We start from the raw sequence: 23,114 nt of genomic DNA on the forward strand, positions 1-23,114 counted from the left end.
ATTTTCATGTTCACTAGTCATTATTCCGTCCGTGCAGCATCAACAATTTTCGATGGCACATTGACTCTCGAGTGCATAAGTAGTTGTAAGATTGCAAGTGCCTTTGTACGACCACATCCTTAATGGCTGCAAACTGCATCAAGAATACGAATATTTATCTAGAATCCTTGGCCTGTACTGCTTTAACAATCCGTTTTACTTGAACCCCTGATCTGATTGGTTCAAATGGCTCTAAGCACTATGGGACTTAACATTTGAGGTCATCAGTCCCATAGACTTAGAACTACGTAAACCTAACTAACCTAAGGACATCACACACATCCATGCCCGAGGCAGGATTCGAACCTGCGACTGTAGCAGCAGCGCGGTTCCGGACTGAAGCAACTATAACCGCTCGTCCACAGCGGCCGGCCCTGATTTGATATCGATTCAGCTTTAGCAATACGAAAGTCCGCTATGCTAGTTCATAACCCTACTCATAAGTTGAAGTTTAAGAGGATTGTTAAAAAATAAAGATAACAGATCTTCTGTGAGAAAGGGTTCACGTGGGAAACTAAAAGATAGAAAAGTTACTAAACCACTAGTACATCTTACTTTCCCATATAGTCACCATAGTTATCTAAGCATATGTTCCGTTGGTAAGCTGACGTATTGCTATCGGCATAAAAGAAATCGAGGACTACATCTGGAGTCACATTCTGAAGTAGCAGACTGCCCAGTTGCTCCTGTAACTATCTCAAGAGATGAAATTCACTTGGTATGAGGTGCAGACAGTACGGAGAGCATTCTGGTACAGTCCATTAGACATACTTGACAGCGTGCCTGTACAGACACAACCATTGATTTATTCTTAGTCACTTGTGGGCAGACAACCTCTCAGCTTGTGCTCTAATGCCTGCTTGTGGCGTATGGCATACTGAAGGGGTTGCCTGTCCTCAGGCGCCTAGGAGTCTGTTAAGGATTTCGCTGTAAAGGTACATTTTTTAACTGTTCGGTACAGGTGCATGGGTGACACTTTGGCTGTAGCGACCTGTGGGTCTTATGGGAAAATTCTGTAATTTTATTTACGCATTCTCTGTGATCATGCCACAGAAGAGTGTGAAACAGAAGTGTAGAAAATACAAACTGCATTTGCTGCTTCAGATCACTTTCAAATTTCATAGAATGGTTTTGAACAGCCTTAGTGGTTTCACTGTGTATACCAGAGAAAAAATTATAGTTGTGCTACACTGTAGAAGGGCCAGATCACTTCAATGGGGTTGCAGCCCACAATGTTCTTAGAGAAGCACTGATTCCTTTGGAGAGTGCCAGCGATCATAAAATTTGCCAAGTCCATCATTCCGTTACACATTACACTGCAAACTGTCATTTTCGACCACGAAATGTGTGTAAATGAAGGCCCCAATTGAAGTAATGGTTCCATTGAGGCCATTTACGACATCTCCTGCTTTTTCATGCCAGTTCTGAGAAGAGGTGCGGCTGATAGGTTTTCCTCAGCCATCCGTAATAAAACAGCGTGATTTCAGCACTGGGTGTCGCGATTCTGATCTACGTCACAGAGGCATCAAGAGAAGGGGTAAATGGAAATGCCGTGTGGCTAGGGCCGCCCGTCAGGAAGTGAGATGTGTGTAATGGGGATGTGACGACTTTCCATGGCGTGACACGCTCAAGGTTGCGTTGTGAGAATTATGGTAAAACTTAGTGTCTGTGTAACACCAAATACCCATCTTATTCGTCACATGAACTTTTGAGCTCCGGACGTTTCATCGCATGTCTGGACACCTTGTTGTTTGATGCGTCGCCCAGCCTGAGATTAAAGTCCCATGTTTTTGTACCATAACAGAGGAAGGTCGTAGGCACCTTTCAGTCCTATTTCACACATCTGCGTCGCAATAGGGGAAAATGATGAGGGTTTGAAAAAAGTGACCCTTTAATTTTTTCCGCAGTGCAATTACTTCATAAGTCGACTTAGTCATGCTATGAAGGTGCTGAAAGTTCTGTACTTATTCATATTACTGCCTTGTCTCCAACCATCCAACCGTACTGTGAAGTGCTATAAGGCTCACACAGCTCCTTATAGCAGAGTTCGACTCCCCGTACAAGCTACACCCTTTGATGCTCATTTGTTTTTCAGAATAAGCATTGTTATTCCTCGGCGTTTTCTAGCAGTAGTATGTCAGATGGCCGGTGAGTTCGTAATAAATTTAATGCCACACCCCCAGAATTCTTTAAAACAATAAAGCAAATCAGTCGTCGCTCAATACCGCCTCGAATATTACTTTGAAATGAAGGCTAAGTTTCTCAGACAGTGTAATTATGGATTGTATCAAAATAAAGATCAAACACCTTACAAAAAGAGACAGAGGATCCAATTCAAAAAGTGTTATTGTTTGGCACTCATTTTTCTGAAGTGCCTCTATTTTGGCTAAGAATTTCGAAATAATACTCGTCATCTTGAAATGTGCCCCCAAATTTAGGAGATATCCAGCAACTAATCTGATGGTTTCAAGTCTTTTATTCAACAAGGCTAGCTTCCAAGAACTATCATTGCTAGGGAAGTAACCAAGCCGTTCAGTGGTACAGTTTCTTCATGGGTGCCATTTCGTAAGCTTCTTTTTTTTAAAGAGTTTCCCCTACAGTCTTCCCCACTTTTAAACTCTAGTGTCTTACTTTTTGTACTGCAAATGTCGACTTAATTTTCAACGTCCTTCTTGGAAGCCATGTTACAAATTCCTCTAGTTTGCTCTATTCTCGTCTAAGGATATTTTTGCTCAACCTGCATACGAAGATAAGCCGTCCTTCCTCAGCATTCCGACGGTGTATCTTTCTTTCTCGTCTAACTGTTCGCTAAGAAACAATTTGCGGAACAATTTTACTCGATGACATTTCACAAGCACAGCACCGTTCATTTCACCAGCAAAAAGTCTAATTACGCGTCATTAATGCCACAACCGATTGAAGGAATAACAGAATGTTTGTTTATGTACGGGCCTTGAAATTTGGTGTTCATAATGTTAACTGGCAGTCATTAGCGCTTGTAGCAATTTACTCAAGGCTGCGCTGGACGTCGAAACAGCTTCACTAGGATAATATTTCTCGCCGGACAGGTTGCTATTACACACGGAACTTTTTCAGAGCAAATGACTTGAGTAATTTACAGTGTGTCACGTAATGACAACCGCCCGCTAGGCCGGTTACTTTTGTCCAGGGCACTCCACCACTTGTCTCACCGCTACGAAACGGCCCGGAGGTTTTCCAGCATTACTGGAGCTGGTTTGGTACTATCGCGTCATCTCTTCTGGGGGAAAAGACGGACGATACGATCTGTAGAGCTTTCAGCGTCTTCACTGCATGAAACAAGACAAAAAAGAGTTGGATTATATACGTTCTTGAGAGCTTGAAACAGTAACAGCCTTAATGTAATCTCGTATCCTGATACACTTATGCAGGCTCTACAACACAAATTTTTCATTTGCTCTTGTTATCGCCTGCGGAACAGTCATTTGACTCTCCAAACTTCGAAGTAGTGACCAAGAGTTTCCGATTATAAAACCGGTTCTTTCGCTGTACGCGGTAGAGATTTCCTGTAGGGAATTATATTTTTAATTGAATGGCTGTCGCAGAGAGATGTAAACAGGTTGTGCATTCTTATATTTTTCGTGTTTTAACGAGTGGAGGCGCTGACAGCGAGCATCCCAGATTTCGACTGCAAAAAAGAAAATTCCTCCATAGTTTAAACGTTTTACAACATTGTGAGAGACTTATAGCTTGATCCACTTCTATGTGACAACCAAACCCCTACCGAAATGGACGTGTTGTTTAATCCGAAATTCAGCTTCATGACGAAGCAAGTTAAAATAGAGCTGACGAAGAGTAATAGAAGGGAGAAATCCAATCTGATAAACGTTGGAATTCGGTAATGAGCGAAGGAAGAAGTGACAAAACTCTGCTTCCTAAGAAACTATAGCACGCTACGCACAATAAAATCAAATGGAAAAGAAGTTATTGACGCAAAAATTTCGTTTCTGATGCTAAACGTGTATGACACAGTAGTGTACGGTTGTTTAAGTTGTGCAATGGGATCATCTAAATAAAAGAGGGTATGTAACGGTCCAGTTACATTCTGCTTCTTACGTCTCCTCGTAAACCACTGCACTGATCTCGATCAAACTCAGTACACGTATGAGTTACTGCCTGGAAAGAATTACTTTGAGGGTACGAACAAGTTACCGGTCAAAGGGATGGGGGTGATGAAAACGTGGGGCCTATAACGCATGAATACCCAGACTTTATTCCTCTAGTATTTGAGAATGGCAGCACTTAGTAACTTGATAAAAATTTTACATGTAGTTTAAACCCCTTACGTAACATTTCCTCGCTGACAACCCCACAGGATTATGAAAGAATGAATGTTTGTTGCTTACATTTTCGTTGGTCATACAGTAGAACCACCACATAAGGGATGAAGTTTTAATTTATTACTTCTTTATTATTAACTGTATTCGTCGCACATTCTGCAGACGCTGTTTGCAGATACCATTTAATGTACTTGCGAAATTATATCATTGTACGACCCACACTTAGGAAATATGACGTCATAATCACTGAGATGCTTGAAAAACTGCCGCAACAATCGTAACTTTTAGAGATATTACTTCTTTGCTATTAATTCGATACGCAACATCTTTTGCATGTAGTAGTGACATATGCTGTTGAATGTATCTAGAAAAGTACATCATTTTACAACACATAGTTCAGGAGATATAAAACAGAGAAAAGCCTGAAAAGAGCCTGCAGGTTGTTATTTGCTACAGATACAGGTGAACCGTGTGTACCAATATGTGTGAAATATGTGCATCTGGATACACAGGCAAAAGCTCCTCCTAAACCCTTGGATCAATTTGAACCAAACTTGCTGCACATACTACTTATTGTCTGGAAGGAAATACGGTGGGGCAAGAGTCAATAACCTCACGTTGAGTTAGTGATGAAAGGGAAAGGAGTAGGGGGAGACAGGAAGACATACAGGGAGGAAGAGAGAGGAGATGGGCACTGATGGCAGAGGGGGGGGGGCGGTGGAGGTGGAGGCAGGGAGTGGGGAGAAACGCTCAGAAAGGCAAGGGGAGGAGATGGACAGAAAGAGGGGCGAGGAAGAGATGGACAGAGAGAGGAAGAGAAAGGAAAGAGGAAGAGACAGAGAAACGAAAAAGGAGATATGGACAGGGTGAGGAGGAGGTGGTGATGGACAGACAGAGAGGAAATGGGCAGAGAGGGGAAGAGGAGCAAACGTACAACACAGAGTGGAGAAGATGGACAGAGAGAGGGAAAAGAAGGAGGGCAGAGAGAGTGGGGAAGAGGAAATGGATAGAAAGGTGGCGGGACAGATGAGCAGCGAGAGGGGAAGGAGGGGATAGACTGATAGGAGACTGGAATAAATATTAGGTTGTGGCATAAGTTACTAGTGTTTTTCCGTATGCTGCGTTGGGTCAGTTTAGTTTTGTATCAGTTGCTTATGTACGTTCACCTGCTTTTCCTTTGTACGCCGTCATGTCCATGACACCAGTTCCCGAAGAAGAAATACTACTTTCGCCAGGACACTTGAGACGTGTATGTGGTTCGCGGGATGTCGTGTGTACATTGTAGGGTCCGGTAGAATTTTCTACGAATATGTTATGCATGTATTAAATTTGTTGATCGCCATTCTGCAATGTACAGCATTACTGAGTAAACAGTAGGTTACTTTTGCTGAACTTAAACCGCTTGTCCATTGATTACGTTTAGACGATCCTCTTCAAATCATGAAAGTCTTCCTAAACTTCGAGAATCCCTAATGTCAAAACGATCCTTTATGAAACCATTTTCTCACTGTGATCTGTGAAAAGGTGTTATTGCTTCCGGTTGCCTCCGCTGCTGTCACCCTTCTATTGAACTCAAATGTCGAAAATGTCCCGATTTCTCCACTTGGCACTCCATTTCCTAGTGTCCACAGATCTGCTCCCTATCTCCAAAGGACAAAATTACAATACGTAAACTTATATAGCAACAGTGAACTAAAAAGGCGAAGGATAAATAAACCCATAGCAACAGAAATTCCAACATGCGAAATATAAACGCTACGAACTTATGCACCAACCTAATAAATACTCGTGCAAAGTCGTTTCTCAGTTAGTTCAAAATATAAAAGAGAATATTACTAAACTTACATATTTGATAGTGATGAAAGCACAACTGTAGGACAGAAAAAATATTTGTGTAAGGAAAGTAAAAAGTTTTCAGACAGTTTTTATGTTCCGTATATCTGATACGAAAATGCATACAATTTTAGTAACCATGAAAGGATTGAAGAGAAGAATATATCGTAGAATAAAACATTTTAGTCAGTCTCCCTGCTGCTTTCTCTTTACACTAAAGCGAGATATTCGGAACTTAAAACATCCTTCCTTCAAGATGCTGCTTGTTAACTGGTTAGTTTTAATGAAGCTATAAGCTAGTTTTTTTAAATTAATTGCTATGAGATGAAATACTACTCTTAAGTTAGCCACATAGATATATGGTATTCGTAAGTCCTTTAGTAAGTATAAACTATATAGTTAATACCCAAATGACCATCAACTTTAAAGTATAAGCGCATATGTGCATATCTATGGATATAGAGAGTGTCCCAGCAGGAATGGTCACTATTGAGAAATATGGCAGAAGCAATCATTCGAAGTAAAAATGTTAAATGAACATGGGCTCTAAAATGCATACCTGAAGAGCTGTGAGCAATTCTTCACCATCTTCTAGTGCAAGCTCTTTACTTTCCATATTTTGAGGGAAAGGATGGGAGGAGATAGTATGGATCGAAACAAGAAAAAATTTTTCTTGCAAACATAGGCTTTAAGATGTATGCGGTAAGAAGTGTGACCACCTGTTCAGTAGAAGCGATGTGTTTGGCTGTAGTAAATATTAACAAGTGCTCGTAACTCTTAATATAAGCACTTTAGAGGCCACAATTAGTGGACATTTTTCCTTGTTTTCATCCACACCACCAACTCCCAGATTACGGAAAACAAAGAGCTTACAATAGAAGAGACTTGTTTCACAGAATCGAAGGCAAAGAGGTGCTCTTAGCTATTAAGGTGTTCCTTTTAGAGCCTATGTTTACTCGACATTTTTTGCTTCTAATGATTGCTCTTGTCATATCCCGGGATGTTGACCATTACTGCTAGGAAACCCTGATCTGCGGATAACTGCAGTAACAGCCACTCACGGACAAAAGCCTGCGCTGATGTAGATTTATTTATTTTTTACTCATCAGTCCTCTGACTGGTTTGATGCGGCGGCCACGAATCCCTCTCCTTTGCCAATCTTTTCACTCAGAGTAGCAACTGCAACCAACGTACTCAATTATTTGCTGGATGTATTCCAATCACTGTCTTCCTCTACAGTTTTTACCCTCTACATATCTCTCTAGTACCGTGGAAGTTATTGCCTAAAGTCTTTAAACAGATGTCCTGTCAAGACGTCCCTTCTTCTTTTGAGTGCGTTCGATTAGTTTCTTTCGTCACCGTCCGTATGCGGAACCTCCTCAATCCTTACCTCATCAGTCATTTTCAATACTCTTCTGTAGCACCACATCTCAAATGCTTCTGTTCTTTTCTGTCTCGGTTTTCCCAGTTTCGAAGATGCCATGTTTCATTATCATACAATACTGTGTTTCAAACGCACATTTTCAGAAATGAATTCCTTATATTAAGGACTATGTTTGATATTAGTAGACTTTTCCTGGCTATAAATGCCCTTTTGGCAGGGTTAGTTAGCTTCTTATGTTCTCCTTGTACCGTTCGTTCATTTTGGGTTACTTTGCTGCCTAGGCAGTAATATTGGTTAATGTCGTTTACTTCGCCATCCCCATTTCTCATGTTAAGTTTCTCGCTCTCCTCGTTTCTGCTGCTTTTCATTACTTTCTTCTTTCTTCGATTTACTCTCAGTCCATATCCTGTACTCATTAGAGTGTTTATTTGATTCAATAGCTCATGTAATTAGTATTCATTTCACCGAGGACAGAAATATAATCAGAGAATCTTATCAGTCATATTTTTTCACCTTGGTTTTAATCCCTCTCTTGAATTTTACTTTTATTTCCGACATCGCTTCTTTTTTGTACAGACTGAACAGTAGGAGCGAAAGGCTACAGCTCTGTCTTCCATTCTTTATAATCCGAGCACTTGGCTCTTCGTCTCCCACTCTTATTGTTCCCTCTTAGTTCTTGTATACATATTTCCCTACAGCTTACCCTTACTTTTCTCAGAATTTCGAAACATCTTGCACGATTTTATACTGTCGACCTTATTTTCCGGATCGAAATATGCCATGAACGTATCTTAATTTTTCTTCAGTCTTGCTTCCACTATCAACCGCTGCGTCGGAATTTCCTTTCTGGCGTCTGTACCTTTCCTATATCCAGATTGATCGTCATCTGACAGGTCCTCAGCTTTCTTTTCCATTGCTTTCTATAATATTCTTGTCAGCAACTTGGATGCATGAGCCGTTAAGCTGATTGTGTAATTATTCGCGCACTGTCTGCTCTCACTATTTTCGGAATTGTGTGGCGTTTATTTAGAGCAAAGTGTGATGGTGTCCAGCCTGTCAAATTCTACGCACCAAACTGAATAATAGTTTTGTTGCCATCTCCCCCAAAGATCTTAGAAATGGCAATGGAATGTCGTTTATCCCTTCTGCCTTGTTAAGTCTTCCAGAGCTCTTTTCAATTTCGATTTTAAGACGGGATCCACTATCTCTCCCCCATCGTCCCGTTTTTCTTCTTCTATCACGTCATCACGCAAGTACTCCATCTCATAGAGGCCTTCAACATACTGTTTCCACCTGTTCGCCTTCTCCTCTGGATTTAACAATGGAATTACCATTACACGCTTAATGTTACCGTCCTTGCTTTTTATTTCCCTGAAGTCTGTCATGACTTTTCTATATGCTGAGTAAATCCTTCCAACCATAATTCCTTTTTCGATTTTTACACAGTTTCCATACAACTATTTCGCCTTAGTCTAATTGCCGCTACTATTTATTTTATTATTAATTGACTGGTGTTTCTGTATTCGTGAATTCCCCTGAACATTTTCGTACTTCTTTCTTTTGTCAGTTCACTGAAATATTTAGTCTGTTACTCAAGGCCCCTTTGCAGTTACCTACTTTTTATCTACGTTGTTTTTCCAAGTTTCGCGATTGCCCTTTTTGAAGATGTCTGTTCCTCTTCAACTGAACTGCCTACAGAGCTATTCATTATAGAATATTATATCCTGAGAGAACTTCGAGCTTATTTCTTCTCTTTCCTTAATATGTACTTCTGTATCTTTGCGCATTGATTCTTCCTGACTAGTCTCAAACTTCAGCCAACTCTTCATCATTAACATATTGTTACCTAAGTCTGTATCTGCTCCTGGGGACGCCTCAAAATCCAGTATCTCATTTCGGAATCTCTGCCGGGCCGGGATGTAATCTAACAGAAATCTTCCCGAATCTCCTGGACTTTTCCATGTACACCGCCTCCCCTTGTAATTCTTGAAGAGGCTATTCGCTATTACTAACTGAAATTTCTTGCAGAACTCCATTAGACTTTCGTCTCTCTCATTCTTACTATCAAGGAAATATTCCCTCGTAACCCTTACTTCTGCTCCTTCCTCTATGTCGGTTTTCTAATACACCATGTCTACTAGCTTTTCTTCTCCCTTTACGTATTGAATTTCTCGTTCAGTATCCTTATATACTTTATCTATTGTAAGTAGGCTGTTTAGGTTTTTTTTACTGGTAACGCCGCCGCCACGTAGCGCTCTGTATGAAAATCACCGGCTGTGCCGTGTGCAGTCTGTGGCTGGTTTGCATTGTTGTCTGCCATTGTAGTGTTGGGCAGCGGCAGCTGGATGTGAACAGCGCGTAGCGTTGCGCAGTTGGAGGTGAGCCGCCAGCAGTGGTGGACGTGGGGAGAGAGATGGCGGAGTTTTGAAATTTGTAAGATTTGATGTCATGAACTGATATATATATATAAAATGATTATTAAGGTAAATACATTGTTTGTTCTCTATTAAAATCTTTCAATTGCTAACTGTGCCTATCAGTAGATAGTGCCTTCCGTAGTTTGCATCTTTTATTTAGCTGGCAGTAGTGGTGCTCGCTGTATTGCAGTAGTTCGAGTAACGAAGATTTTTTGTGAGATAAGTGATTTGTGAAAGGTATAGGTAAATGTTAGTCAGGGCCATTCTTTTGTAGGGATTATTGAAAGTCAGATTGCGTTGCGCTAAAAATGTTGTGTGTCAGTTTAAGCACAGTCGTGTATAATTTTTCTAAGGGGACGTTTCACTATCTCTTCATCTTCTGCCTGCAACGTCGGCAGAAATCCTTGTTTTCTTTACGTTTCACTTCACTGATCCCAACTGTATCTACAGTGAGCCTTTCCAGTTTAAGATTTTCTAGTCTCCCCAAAACTAAAAAAAGGAAGAATAATCTTAACTCCTCCCGAACATGCAATGAAGGCCGAAGGGTACCGACCGGCCGCCGTGTCATTTTCAGACCATAAGCATCACTGGATGCGGATATGGACGGGCATGTGGTCAGCACACCGTTCTCCCGGCTGTATATCAGTTTCCGAGACCTTTCTAGTCTCCCTACCTGGTTAAAACTTTTCACATTCCGCGCCCCGACTCGTTTATATTTTCACTGTTTATTCAGTCTTTTTCTCAAGGTCACTTTTACAGTCTGCTCCCGGAGATCCAAATGGGTACTAGAACGGAATCTTTTCCCAATGTGAGGTTTATCGTGACACCTTTACAGTTCGGGTCATATGTCTTGTGGATACACATTATGTGTCTTTAATGCAGTCGTCTCCATTGGCTTCTGCATCCTCATGCCGCTGATGACTCTTGATTATTCTGCTTTTTATTTTTAGCTTCCCACCCCAATGGTTAGAGCATGCCCTAAACCTCTGTTTGCTTCTCCGCTCTCTTTTGACAAGGCCGTTGACAGAACGAGGGTGACGTCTTATGTCGTAGCCTTCGGGTTGCCATTCGGTGATGACTGTTATTCAAAATTTAAGTAGTGGTGAGGTTATTTTTCACTTCTTAATTAGTAGTAGAAGACGTTACTGAGAGACATCAGGTAAAATCCTCACTAATAACTTTTTTGTTGTTTTAAGTTCAAGGAATGTGTCAGTATTACGGTTTTCGTGTACTTGCATAATATACGATCGATAATAAATGATCGTTAGTGCCTCAAACGTTGAAAGACTAAAGAGCGAGTACACTATGTATTGTCCTTACTGTTACTAGCATGAAGTTTTTATTTGTTTGTCTGTGTACTGGTGTATAAGACTGCGCAATTTCTTTGTGGCAGTGTAATTGTGATAATCTAACTGCACGCGGAAAAGCTCTCTAGTACAGAATTATCTCGAATAATTATGTTGCAAATGGTATCCACACCCTCATACAGTACTGTCATACCAAGTCCGCTTGACCTCAATTGATAATTTAGATCTCTCCACAAAATAAATTTCTGAAAGTCTTCGTTATTTCGTATCATGACTTTCAAAGCAATAAAGTATACGTCAACAATGTAAATAACTTTCAGGAGGTTAATGTAGACTGCACAGGTTTAATCACTTGCTACGCACTATTAATTACACTTTAATTTTCAAGATTTGATCACCAAGAAACTCATCAGTAATCTGATGGTCGCTCTTTTATATATATAAACTGACAATCATGTACTTGTGGTAGATTGATCAGCTTACTTCTCCTCTCTGATGCTACTGAGATTCCTGTAATGTTCTATTATTTCTTCTCTTTTATGACCCTATTCATACGTCACGCATAAAACTGCGGGGATCATCCTAATGCAGTGACAGACTGCTATGTAGGCATTTGGCTGCGGCGCAGTCGAGTGAACGGAAAGCTTCCAGAAACTTTCGAACATAACATTTAACTTCAGACCGCGTAATTATTTACAGGCTCTTCCGCGTAACCAACGCATACACAAGCTTATTTCTCCCGCAAAATCCCACGTAACCAACGCATAGACAGGCTTATTTCTCCTGCAAAATCACAATATCTAATACAATTAAGTGAAATGAATAAAATTGTTATTTTCATGAACCTTTTTTGACTGAAAATAATTTCAGTCTTCATTTAATGATCCGTAAACAACTTACACTTGTTTTCAGGTTGACTATGAGTTATCTATTACATCAAAGAAGCAATTCCTTTCTAATGGTGCCCAACAATGCATTTAAATCTCTCTAAGTTCCGCACACGTCTATCTATTACAAAGCTTCACCCCATCATGATTAAAGTTAAATAACTCAGCAAGCATCTAACATTTAATTTGAAAAAATAATTATTCTGTCAGGGAATTCATCGCACTGATGAGAGTGTATCTCATCGTATTATCTCTGACTACTTGAGGCGCGTTGCACTTCCATCTGTCCATCGCTCTCGCTCACTTGCTATACCAGTATCAGTTCCGACGCCTCGCTTGCGCGGCTAATTCCCAACATTTCAACATAAGAACGTACAATTAATAAACTTTCGTAAGATTTGTATGATAACCGCACAAGATATGGTATAATCAGTAGACTGATAATAACTATAATTATTGTTTAGTCACTAAATAACAGGACGCCACCTTCGCCACTTGCACGTCCCTTAATTACCATAGTAATCCTACCAGGAAAAGGGGATGTACAATTTGGATAAAACCATCTCGGTTTTCAAGCCATGTTAGTCCCAATAAAATTCTCGAGCTTTCGAAGGAATCAGTAATAAAACTACTGACTGCTCGTTTTTTTTTCCTTTACTGTGATTTCATTTCCCTCCGCAGATGGGCCGTGGAGGACTGGCAGCGGCACAATCCACAGCTCTTCAGCAGAGGGACATTATAGACATGAAAAAAGATGAAACAATACAAAAGGCGATGAAAAGGGGGGACACACATAGCAAGGGGGGAGAGAATTGGGGTTTAAATATACACTGACACGGAGACTTTCATGGGGAGACACGGTTTAAAAAAAAGACCACATAAAGATAAAAACACAGTTTTCGATGTGCGTAGCATGCAAAGTACATCAAAGTCACAAAGACACAGAGAATGACACATTCAGTCAGGTCACTGAGCAGGGGTTGTGGGCAGACAAGGATGTGCTTAAGGTATCCAATAGCAACCCCACATCGCACTAATAGCTAGGAGATGTGTGGACAACATTGTGAGGTTCGAGGATGGTTTCATTAAGGATGAAGGAGTCGACTTGGTGCTGTGACAAGGTATGCATGAAGAGGTATTAGTTGTCAGGGAGGGAATGAATGTTCAGGTTTAGTAGACGATACTGTTGGCATGTCAGGAGGGGGGGGGGGCAGAAGGGTGCAGATGGAGAAGGAGAGAGGCTTAAACGAGGGTGCTGAGGTGGATGAAGTGGGCCTGGTTGTGGGAGTATCTGGATTAGGTTGTAGGTGTTCAAATGGAAAATGGAGCACGTGGCAAGAGAGAGCTGCTGATGTTCTGTAGGAAATGGGTGATGTCTTCAGCCATAGGGTATGGGCAGAGGGAATTGTTGAGGTGGTTGGGCTGATCGATGGGGCAAACAGGAATGGTAAGATCAAGGTTGGTGAGAGGGAGTTTGGCCTTGTATTTGGAGGAGTAGATGAGATGAGATTCCTTGCAGGTGTTGCAGGAAGGAGGAGAGGCGAGATTAGGACACTGTATGAGGAAGTGGGGGCAGGTGTTGGGGCTTTTGCAGTTTTGGGTGAGATGGTCATTGTAGACAGCATTGGCAGGGATAGGATTGAGAAGGGGTATGGGGGGGGGTTCAGTGGGATGGTGACTTAAGAATCAGGGCTCCCTGAGTGAGGAGGTGATCTATGGAGGAGGCCGACTCTGTGAACCCATGCGTGAGGAAGGCAGGTCCGGAGCTTCTGTATATGAGTTGGGCTGAGCGGATTTCCAGGGCAGGTTGGGCATTCAGTGACCACAGGGCTGAGCTTTGTTATCATGGCATTAAGGGTTGGTGGATGACGAGGGGGTTGGGGCTGATAGGAAGAGGAGGAGGGAATGTAGGGCGTGAGAAACGCATGTGGGCCAAAGATGATACAGGGAAGTTTCTGAAGGAGATCAGTGTGGAAAAAGGGATGGGGGAGAGATTTGATGAGGATGGACTCTCTGTGGGGGATAAGCTGAGCAATGGGGACACTGGGGATATACTTGTGATTTTCTAGCATGAGGGTGCAGGCATTGAGGAACTTTGGATTGTGGTTGGAATGGACGAATGTTTGGATGGCAGGGGTTGGAGACAGGGGAGAAGAGTTGATGTCCATGGGGGATCAGAAGGAAGAGGGGTGGGCAGTGGTTTCTTGGAGGAGGGGGCAGAGGTGAGGTTTGCACTTAGTCATTTGAGGCTTTTTTGGTGGCGTGGCCTGGGCATAGGGGTGAGGACTGGATGGAGTGGGGGGGTAACAGAGGCAGGCCTCTCATGTGATGTGTAGGCACTTTGAAGGAAGGGTGGGTGTTAGGTGGTGGCGACTGAGCATGGTGGATGGTGACGCAGGTGGGGAAAGCATGGAGGGAGGGGGTTGTAGCAGGGCAAGTGAGGAGGGGGGTAGAGTCGTTCTGGCAGTTGGTAGCAGTGGGAGTGGCAGCAGGAGCGTGAGTGGGAGAATGGGAAGGAGCAGGAGTAGGGGCAGTATGCAGATTTTGACACAGGGGAGGGGAGGAGATGTAAGGGGATGAGACTGTGAGGAGGTTAGGTGGAGCAGAGGGGGAAAGCCTGGAAGGGGGCACTCCAAGAAGTAATGGTGGGGGCAGGAAAAGGGGAGGTGTACATGATTGTGGTGGTGGGGGTGTTCATAGTGGACAGTGCAGTCTACTGGCGACAGGTGTTGTAGAGGTGGGGAAAGAGAACAAGGATGGAGTCAGCTAAGAAATGGGAACAGGAAAACAGGGCTACATCAGTGGCAGTGATGGTTGTGATGTGCACTGGCATTAGGCGGCGGCGGCGACAGGCATCAGCAAGAGACGGACAGATGGACAGGTGGACAGATGGATGGAAGGCAGCGGAAGGTGATGCACTGAAGCAGATGGCGATGCATGGCAGCAGACAGCAACGGACAGAAGGAGACAGCAATGGACAATAGCAGATGGCTACAGACGGCAGCAGACAGATGGACAGGTGGCAGCAGACTGATGGATGGATGGCACCAGACAGTGATGGATGGCAGCAAGCGGCGAGAGACAGCAGCAGACGGCGTGGACGGCAGCAGACGGCGATGGACAGCAGCAGACAGCGGCAAATGACAGTAGACGGCGATGGACAGCAGCAGACGGCGACAGACAGCAGCAGATGGCGACAGATGGCAGCACACAGTGATGGACGTTAGCAGTGATGCACGGCAGCAGATGGCAATGGACGGCAGCAGACAGTGGTATGTGGTAGCAGACAGATGGATAAGCGGCAGCAGACCGACGGACAGATGGCAGCAGATGGAGATGGGCAGAAGCATACAGCAACATACAGCAGCAGATAGTGACAGATGGCAGCAGACTGTGACGGAACTAATTTTTCACACGTGTCTATTTCAAACTCTTCGATTCTCTTGTGTTACTGTTTTCCCACAGACCATGTTTCACTACCCCGATCATATGCTCCAAACGTATATTCTCAAAAAAAGTTTTCCTCAAATTAAGGCCTATGATTGACATCTCATAGCCAGAAATGATCTTTTGCCAGTGCTGGTCTACTTTTGATCTCATCCTTGCTCTGTTCATTATTGGTTATTATTCTACCTACACATCAGAATTCCTTACCTTATTTTGTATCATCAGTCCTGATGTTCAGTTTATCACTGTTCTCACTTCTGCTACTTGTCATTACTTTCGTCTTCGGATTTACTCTCAAACCGTGTTCTGCACTCATTAGACTGTCCATCCCATTCAGCAGATTATGTGATTCTTCTTCACTCTCACTCAGGATAGCAATGTCATCAGTGAATCATACACTCCTGGAAATTGAAATAAGAACACCGTGAATGCATTGTCCCAGGAAGGGGAAACTTTATTGACACATTCCTGGGGTCAGATACATCACATGATCTCACTGACAGAACCACAGGCACATAGACACAGGCAACAGAGCATGCACAATGTCGGCACTAGTACAGTGTATATCCACCTTTCGCAGCAATGGAAACTGCTATTCTCCAATGGAGACGATCGTAGATATGCTGGATGTAGTCCTGTGGAACGGCTTGCCATGCCATTTCCACCTGGCGCCTCAGTTGGACCAGCGTTCGTGCTGGACGTGCAGACCGCGTGAGACGACGCTTCATCCAGTCCCAAACATGCTCAATGGGGGACAGATCTGGAGATCTTGCTGGCCAGGGTAATTGACTTACACCTTCTAGAGCACGTTGGGTGGCACGGGATACATGCGGACGTGCATTGTCCTGTTGGAACAGCAAGTTCCCTTGCCGAGCTAGGAATGGTAGAACGATTGGTTCGATGACGGTTTGGATGTACCGTGCACTATTCAGTGTCCCCTCGACGATCATCGGAGGTGTACGGCAAGTGTAGGAGATCGCTCCCCACACCATGATGCCGGGTGTTGGCCCTGTGTGCCTCGGTCGTATGCAGTCCTGATTGTGGCGCTCACCTGCACGGCGCCAAACACGCATACGACCATCATTGGCACCAAGGCAGAAGCGACTCTCATCGCTGAAGACGACACGTCTCCATTCGTCCCTCCTTTGACGCCTGTCGCGACACCACTGGAGGCGGGCTGCACGATGTTGGGACGTGAGCGGATGACGGCTTAACGGTGTGCGGGACCGTAGCCCAGCTTCATGGAGACGGTTGCGAATGGTCCTCGCCGATACCCCAGGAGCAACAGTGTCCCTAATTTGCTGGGAAGTGGCGGTGCGGTCCCCTACGGCACTGCGTAGGATCCTACGGTCTTGGCGTGCATCCGTGCGCCGCTGCGGTCCGGTCCCAGGTCGACGGGCACGTGCACCTTCCGCCGACCACTGGCGACAACATCGATGTACTGTGGAGACCTCACGCCCCACGTGTTGAGCAATTTGGCGGTACGTCCACCCGGCCTCCCGCATGCCCACTATACGCCCTCGCTCAAAGTCCGTCAACAGCACATACGGTTCGCGTCCACTCTGTCGGGGCATGCTACCAGTGTTAAAAGACTGCGATGGAGCTCCGTATGCCACGGCAAACTGGCTGACACTGACGGCGGCGGTGCACAAATGCTGCGCAGCTAGCGCCATTCGACGGCCAGCACCGCGGTTCCTGGTGTGTCCGCTGTGCCGTGCGTGTGATCATTGCTTGTACAGCCCTCTCGCAGTGTCCGGAGCAAGTATGGTGGGTCTGACACACCGGTGTCAATGTGTTCTTTTTTCCATTTCCAGGAGTGTATTATTGTTATCCTTTCACATTGAATTTTAATTCCTCTCGTGAACCTTCCTTTTATTTCTGTCACTGATTCTGCAATGTACAGATTGAACAGAAGAGGCGAAAGACTACACCCTAGTCTTACAACTTTTTTAACGAGCACTTCGTTATTGGTCTTCCACTCTTGTTATTCCCTCTTGGTTCCCTAGAACTTGCACCATTTTACAGTCTCGAACGCTTTTTCCAAGTCGACGAAACCTATGAACAAATCTTGATTTTTCTTTAGTCTTGCTTTGATTATCAACTGCATCGTCAGAATTACCTCTCTGGTGCCTTTACCTTTCCTAAAGCCAAACTGTTTTTCGTCTAACACATCCTCAATTTTATTTCCCTTTCTCCTGTAGATTATTCTTGGCAGCAACTTGGATGCATGAGCTGTTAAGTTGATTGTGCGATAATTCTAGCACTTGTCGGCTCTTGCAGTCCTCGGAATGGTGTGGATGATATTTTTCCGAAAGTCAGCTGATATGCTGCCAGACTCATGCATTCTACGCACCAACTTGAATAGCCCCTTTGTTGCCATTGCCCCCAATTATTTTAGAAATTCTGATGGAATGTTATCTATCCCTTTACCTTATTTGATCTTCTCCAAAGCTCTCTTAAGTTCTGTTTCTAATAGTGGATCCCCTGTCTCTTCTAAATTGACTCCTGTTTCTTCTTCCATCATCTCAGACAAATCTTCCCCTCATAGAGGCCTTCAATGTTTTCTTTCCACCTATTTGCTCTCTCACCTGCATTTACCAGCGGAATTCCCGTTGCACTCTTAATGTTACCACCCTTGCTCTTAATTTCATCGAAGGTCAATCTGACTTTCCTATAAGATGAGTCAGTCCTTCCGACAATCATTTTTTTTCAGTTTCTTCAAATTTTTGATGCAGCCATTTCGTCTTAGCTTCGCTGCACTTCCTATTGATTTCGTTCCTCAGTGACTTGTTTTTCTATATTCCTTCTCTCGCTATCAAGTGAAGTATGGTTTTTTCGCAGTTACCTTCTTTGTACCTATGTTTTTATTTGCAACTTCTGTGTTTCCCGTTATTGGAAATGTCCATTCCTCTTCAACTGCACTGCCTACTCAGGTAAACCTTATTATTCTATCTATAGCCTTAGAGATCTTCAAACATATCTCGTCATACCTTAGTACTTCCATATAACACATCTTTGCGTATTGATTCTTCCTGACTAATCCCAAACTTCAGCCTACTCTTCATCACTACTACATTGTGATTTGAGTCTGTATCTGCTCCAGGTTATGCCTTATAAACCAGCATCTGATTTCGGAATATCTTCTCGTGTCACTGGCCATTTCCCCAAGTGTACCACCTCCTCATGTGATTCTTGAACAAAGTATTTGCTATTACTAGGTGAAATATATTACTTAATTCAATTAGTCTTTCTGCTCTCTCATTCCTTGTCCCAAGCCCATATTCTCCTGTAACGTGTTCTTTTACTCCTTCCTCTACAACCACATTCCAGTCCCCCATGACTATTAGGTTTTAGTTTCCCTTTACGTACTGTGTTCTATATCATCATATACTTTATCTCTTCATCTTCAGCCTGCGACGTCGGGATGTGTGCCTGAATTATCGTTGTAGGTGTTGTTTTGCTGACGATTCCTATTAGAACAACCCTATGTCTGAACTGTTCGTAGTAACACTAACTTTGCCCTACCATCCTATTCATAAAGAATTCTACTCCCGTCATACCATTTTGTGCTGTTTTTGATATGACCCTATTACCTTTTTGTAATGCACCTCTAACCACTGTAGCGCGGTTTTGGCTCCGAGACACGGATAATTATACTACTGAATGATGACATGGTCGTCGAGGGAGACATCAAGCATGAAGGGATGCATATAGATTGCAGCTGTCTGCGTGTCTTCGATTACTACCACTGGTCCCATGCAATCGCAAGAGAATGTCTCCCATAGTATAATACTGCTACCACCAGCCTCCGTCCGTGGCACGCTGCATGTTTCGAGCCGGCGTTCACCTCAATGAAGGCGTTTGTGCATATGACCAGCACCTAGTGTAGCAAAAATTGACCCGAAGAGCCGACACATTTACATCGATCGACGGTCGAGTCCCGATGATACCGTGCCCACTGCTACCGTTGGGTCAACATGTGAAAACGTAGGGGTGGTCTGCTCCGGATCTCCATGTTCAACAATGTACGATGAACGGTGTGCTCCAAAACAGTTTTGCGTGCAGCAGCACTGTGCTCTTTCGGCATAGATACCACACATCATCCATCATATACCATACTTTACAGAGCGGACAAGCCTCCAAACCACACTATCTGTGAAAAGTCGTGGACGTCGAAACATTTAGCACTTAGAGGAATTTTCATTGTCCTTCTGCCTCCTTCCATAGTAGGTCAGGACAGTAGGAGATCAACTTTCGAGCAGCTTCACCGTTTTCGAGATATTCGTTCATAGGCCCTGCCTAATAATAATGTTCCCTTTGTCAAAGTCACTTATCTCAATGTATTTCCCCATTTGCAGCCAATGTCTTCGCTACGGTGATTCCTCACCCGCGTCTGCTCCGTTTACATGCTTTTGCTACCGCGTCACGTGGCCTGAATGCCACCAAACGGCGTCCAACGTCGTGGTGGGCAGTGATCATTATGTTTTGGCTTATTGGTACGAGTACACGTTGCAGCACTTAATATACTGACAAGTCTAGGAGCTTGCAATAGTACTATATCTCGCTCCCCAATGTTGCGGAAAATTTCGGGAGAAGACTTCCAAAGCCTGTTTTACTACTTACGACATGAAGCTGTAACTTACCGAACTTGTAAAGAATGTGAGGCTATATTGTTTTAAAATTTGACGTTTATTGGCCTTTACGTTCTTTGATAATGAAATGTAAATTTGGTTGTCTGAATCCAGTCATAATTTAGGGCAGGTGCATTTCAACCGCCAGGGTTCTGAGAGACTCAGCGCCCTCAAGCTGCGGCCCTCACCCTTCGCCCTCGCTAGTTACCAGTTAGTATTTCTGCTGTAAGTCGGTTTAACAAACATTAAAATAACTGACAAATATTAGTTAAATGAACCATATTGACGCCCCTGATTGTATTCGTGTATCATAGTACCAAATAAATTACAAATTTTATAGACTTTCTAAATAAAGTGGAAGTAAAATAAATTTCATACCTTATCGTTTATGGCAGCTACTCTACACTGGTTTTAATACGATGTATACTGAAGAACAGATTTTATTTACTCCTCGTAATTGATATTGCATAAATAATAAATCATAAATAAAAGGAAAAGGGCTGTAATTATAACTGAGAGAAATCCAAGTCAAATATTTGTCACGGTAAATGATAACAGCCAAACAGTTGCAAGATAAAGATTTATTGAACCTCTTGACCACGGTTCGTTATACCTAAATATAGCTTCATTAGAAGCAAAAATACGCCTGATCAGGAAGACACATACATTAGCAAAAAAACTTACCAACATAACTGAGGTAGAAGAAAAAACAAGTGCTTATAGCTTTAAGGAACCATGAAAAGCACCCCGTATTAGAAGCACAAAAACTTTTAGTCACTTACTAACATCACATCTTGCAGTGGAGATGCATAAAACAATCGTGCCAAAGGCGTCACCAGTAGTTAAAATTAAAATATCACCTTCATCTGTACAGCATAATTATGAAGAGATGGTCGATGCGAAAGCAGCATAGTATCAGTACATAGCCTGTGAACTAGCCTGAAGAAGGTGTGGAAGTATTAGGGCAGACAGTTACACTGAGAGAGGGCACTTGTGGTATGCGCGAGTCACTCGCGCACATTAAAACCTGGGATACATACTCATGGATGTCAAAATTTTAAACCCTCTGTCTTAATAAATAAAACATATCAGAACAATTTAAGACATCTGCCTGTGTCCTAGTACCAAGCAGGTGAAACTGCTCTAAGTAACATATCCAACGAGGGGGGGGGGGGGGGGGCACAAGTGTTATGTGCGAGAATCTCGCGTTAAATTAAAGGCTAACATACATACTAACGAAAACGAACAAAATGTTATAGAAAATCGAAACTATGTGTCATCATAAACAAAAAACATAACAGAATCGTGTAAACCAAACATACATATCGAAAACCGCGAACAACAATCATCAAAAATACGCAAAATCCCAACAAGACATGAAAGGAGCATCTCACCAGCATCAACAGACAAGAAAACTAGCTTATAATCAGACAAACTATATTACGTTAGAGCAAGAAGGGGTTTGAAACTGTGAAAAAATATTTGTTTCTGAGCTGCACCTGTTCGTTAAGAATAAATCCATCTTTTTGAGGTAGATGTTTAAAAATTTCTAATTCCTCGAACAGGTCCAGTTTGTAACCCTGTCTCTTCGTGTAGCAATTCTACGTCATCCAGTTTACGTGGCGTATGTTGTAAGAGCAATAGATGTTCAGCAAACGTGGAATGGTACACGTTTTACCCATTTTTACATAGCATGTGTTCTTTATGTCTTACTTTAATGGGTCTCCCTGTCTGTCCAGCGTAATAGTTGGGGCAGTCGTTACAAGTAATTTTGTAAACTCTGGATTCAATGTCACGTTCTTCCAGTGCCCCAGTACTATGAATCACTCTTTGTTTCAAGCTATTGTTTACGAGAAAGGCAACTCTGTAACCTTATTGCTTCAGTAGAAGTCTCCTTATCTTGTATCATACGTTCCTCAAAAATGGAATAGAAGTAAAGATATTATCCTCACTCTTTATCGCTCTGTTATCTCCTAATGTTGAACATTTTACAGCTGTTTTTTCCCTAACAATTTGGTCAGCTAACATAGGATCGTAACCATTGTTAACAGCTGTTGATTTTACTGAAGGTATTTCCTTTTCTATACAATCCTGCTGTAAAGATGTGTTCACGGGACGATGAACTGCAGAGTGAAACTGGGCAATTTTGTGAGTTTGTGGATAACAAGAATCTAGTGGGATAATATTATGAGAAAAAGTATATTTACAAAAAATGTCAAAGCTAATTGTGTTGTGAAATAAATAAAGATTCAAATCAAGAAAATTGAGTTCTCTCTCATAGTTTTGCATCTCTTGTCAAATTGAGTCTTTCATGAAAATTGTTAAAACATGATACATTAGTTGGCAGATCTTGGTCGCTCCCTTGAAATATTGTGAGTATGTCGTAACGAGTATAGAAAGAAATCATATTACCCAACACATGATTATTTTTGAAAAAATTTCCTTGTGAAGCATTCACAAAGATGTTAGCTAAGATACCAGCTAAAGGGGAAACCCATGGCTAAGCCAAATGGTTACTCATACATTTTGCCATTAAACTGAAAGTACACTACTGGCCATTAAAATTCATACACCAAGAAGAAATGCAGATGATGAACGGGTATTCACTGGACAAATATATTATACTACAACTGACATGTGAATACATTTTCACGAACTTTGGGTGCATAGATGCTGAGAAATCAGTACCAAGAACAACCACCTCTGGCCGTAATAAAGGCCTTGATACGCCTGGGCATTGAGTCAAACATAGCTTGGATGGCGTGTACAGCTACAGCTGCCCATACAGCTTCAACACGATACCACAGTTCATCAAGAGTAGTGACTGGCGTATTGTGACGAGCCAATTGC

The sequence above is a fragment of the Schistocerca gregaria genome, chromosome 8 (genome assembly GCF_023897955.1).
Source record: "Schistocerca gregaria isolate iqSchGreg1 chromosome 8, iqSchGreg1.2, whole genome shotgun sequence".
NCBI classification, from domain to species: Eukaryota; Metazoa; Arthropoda; class Insecta; order Orthoptera; family Acrididae; genus Schistocerca; species Schistocerca gregaria.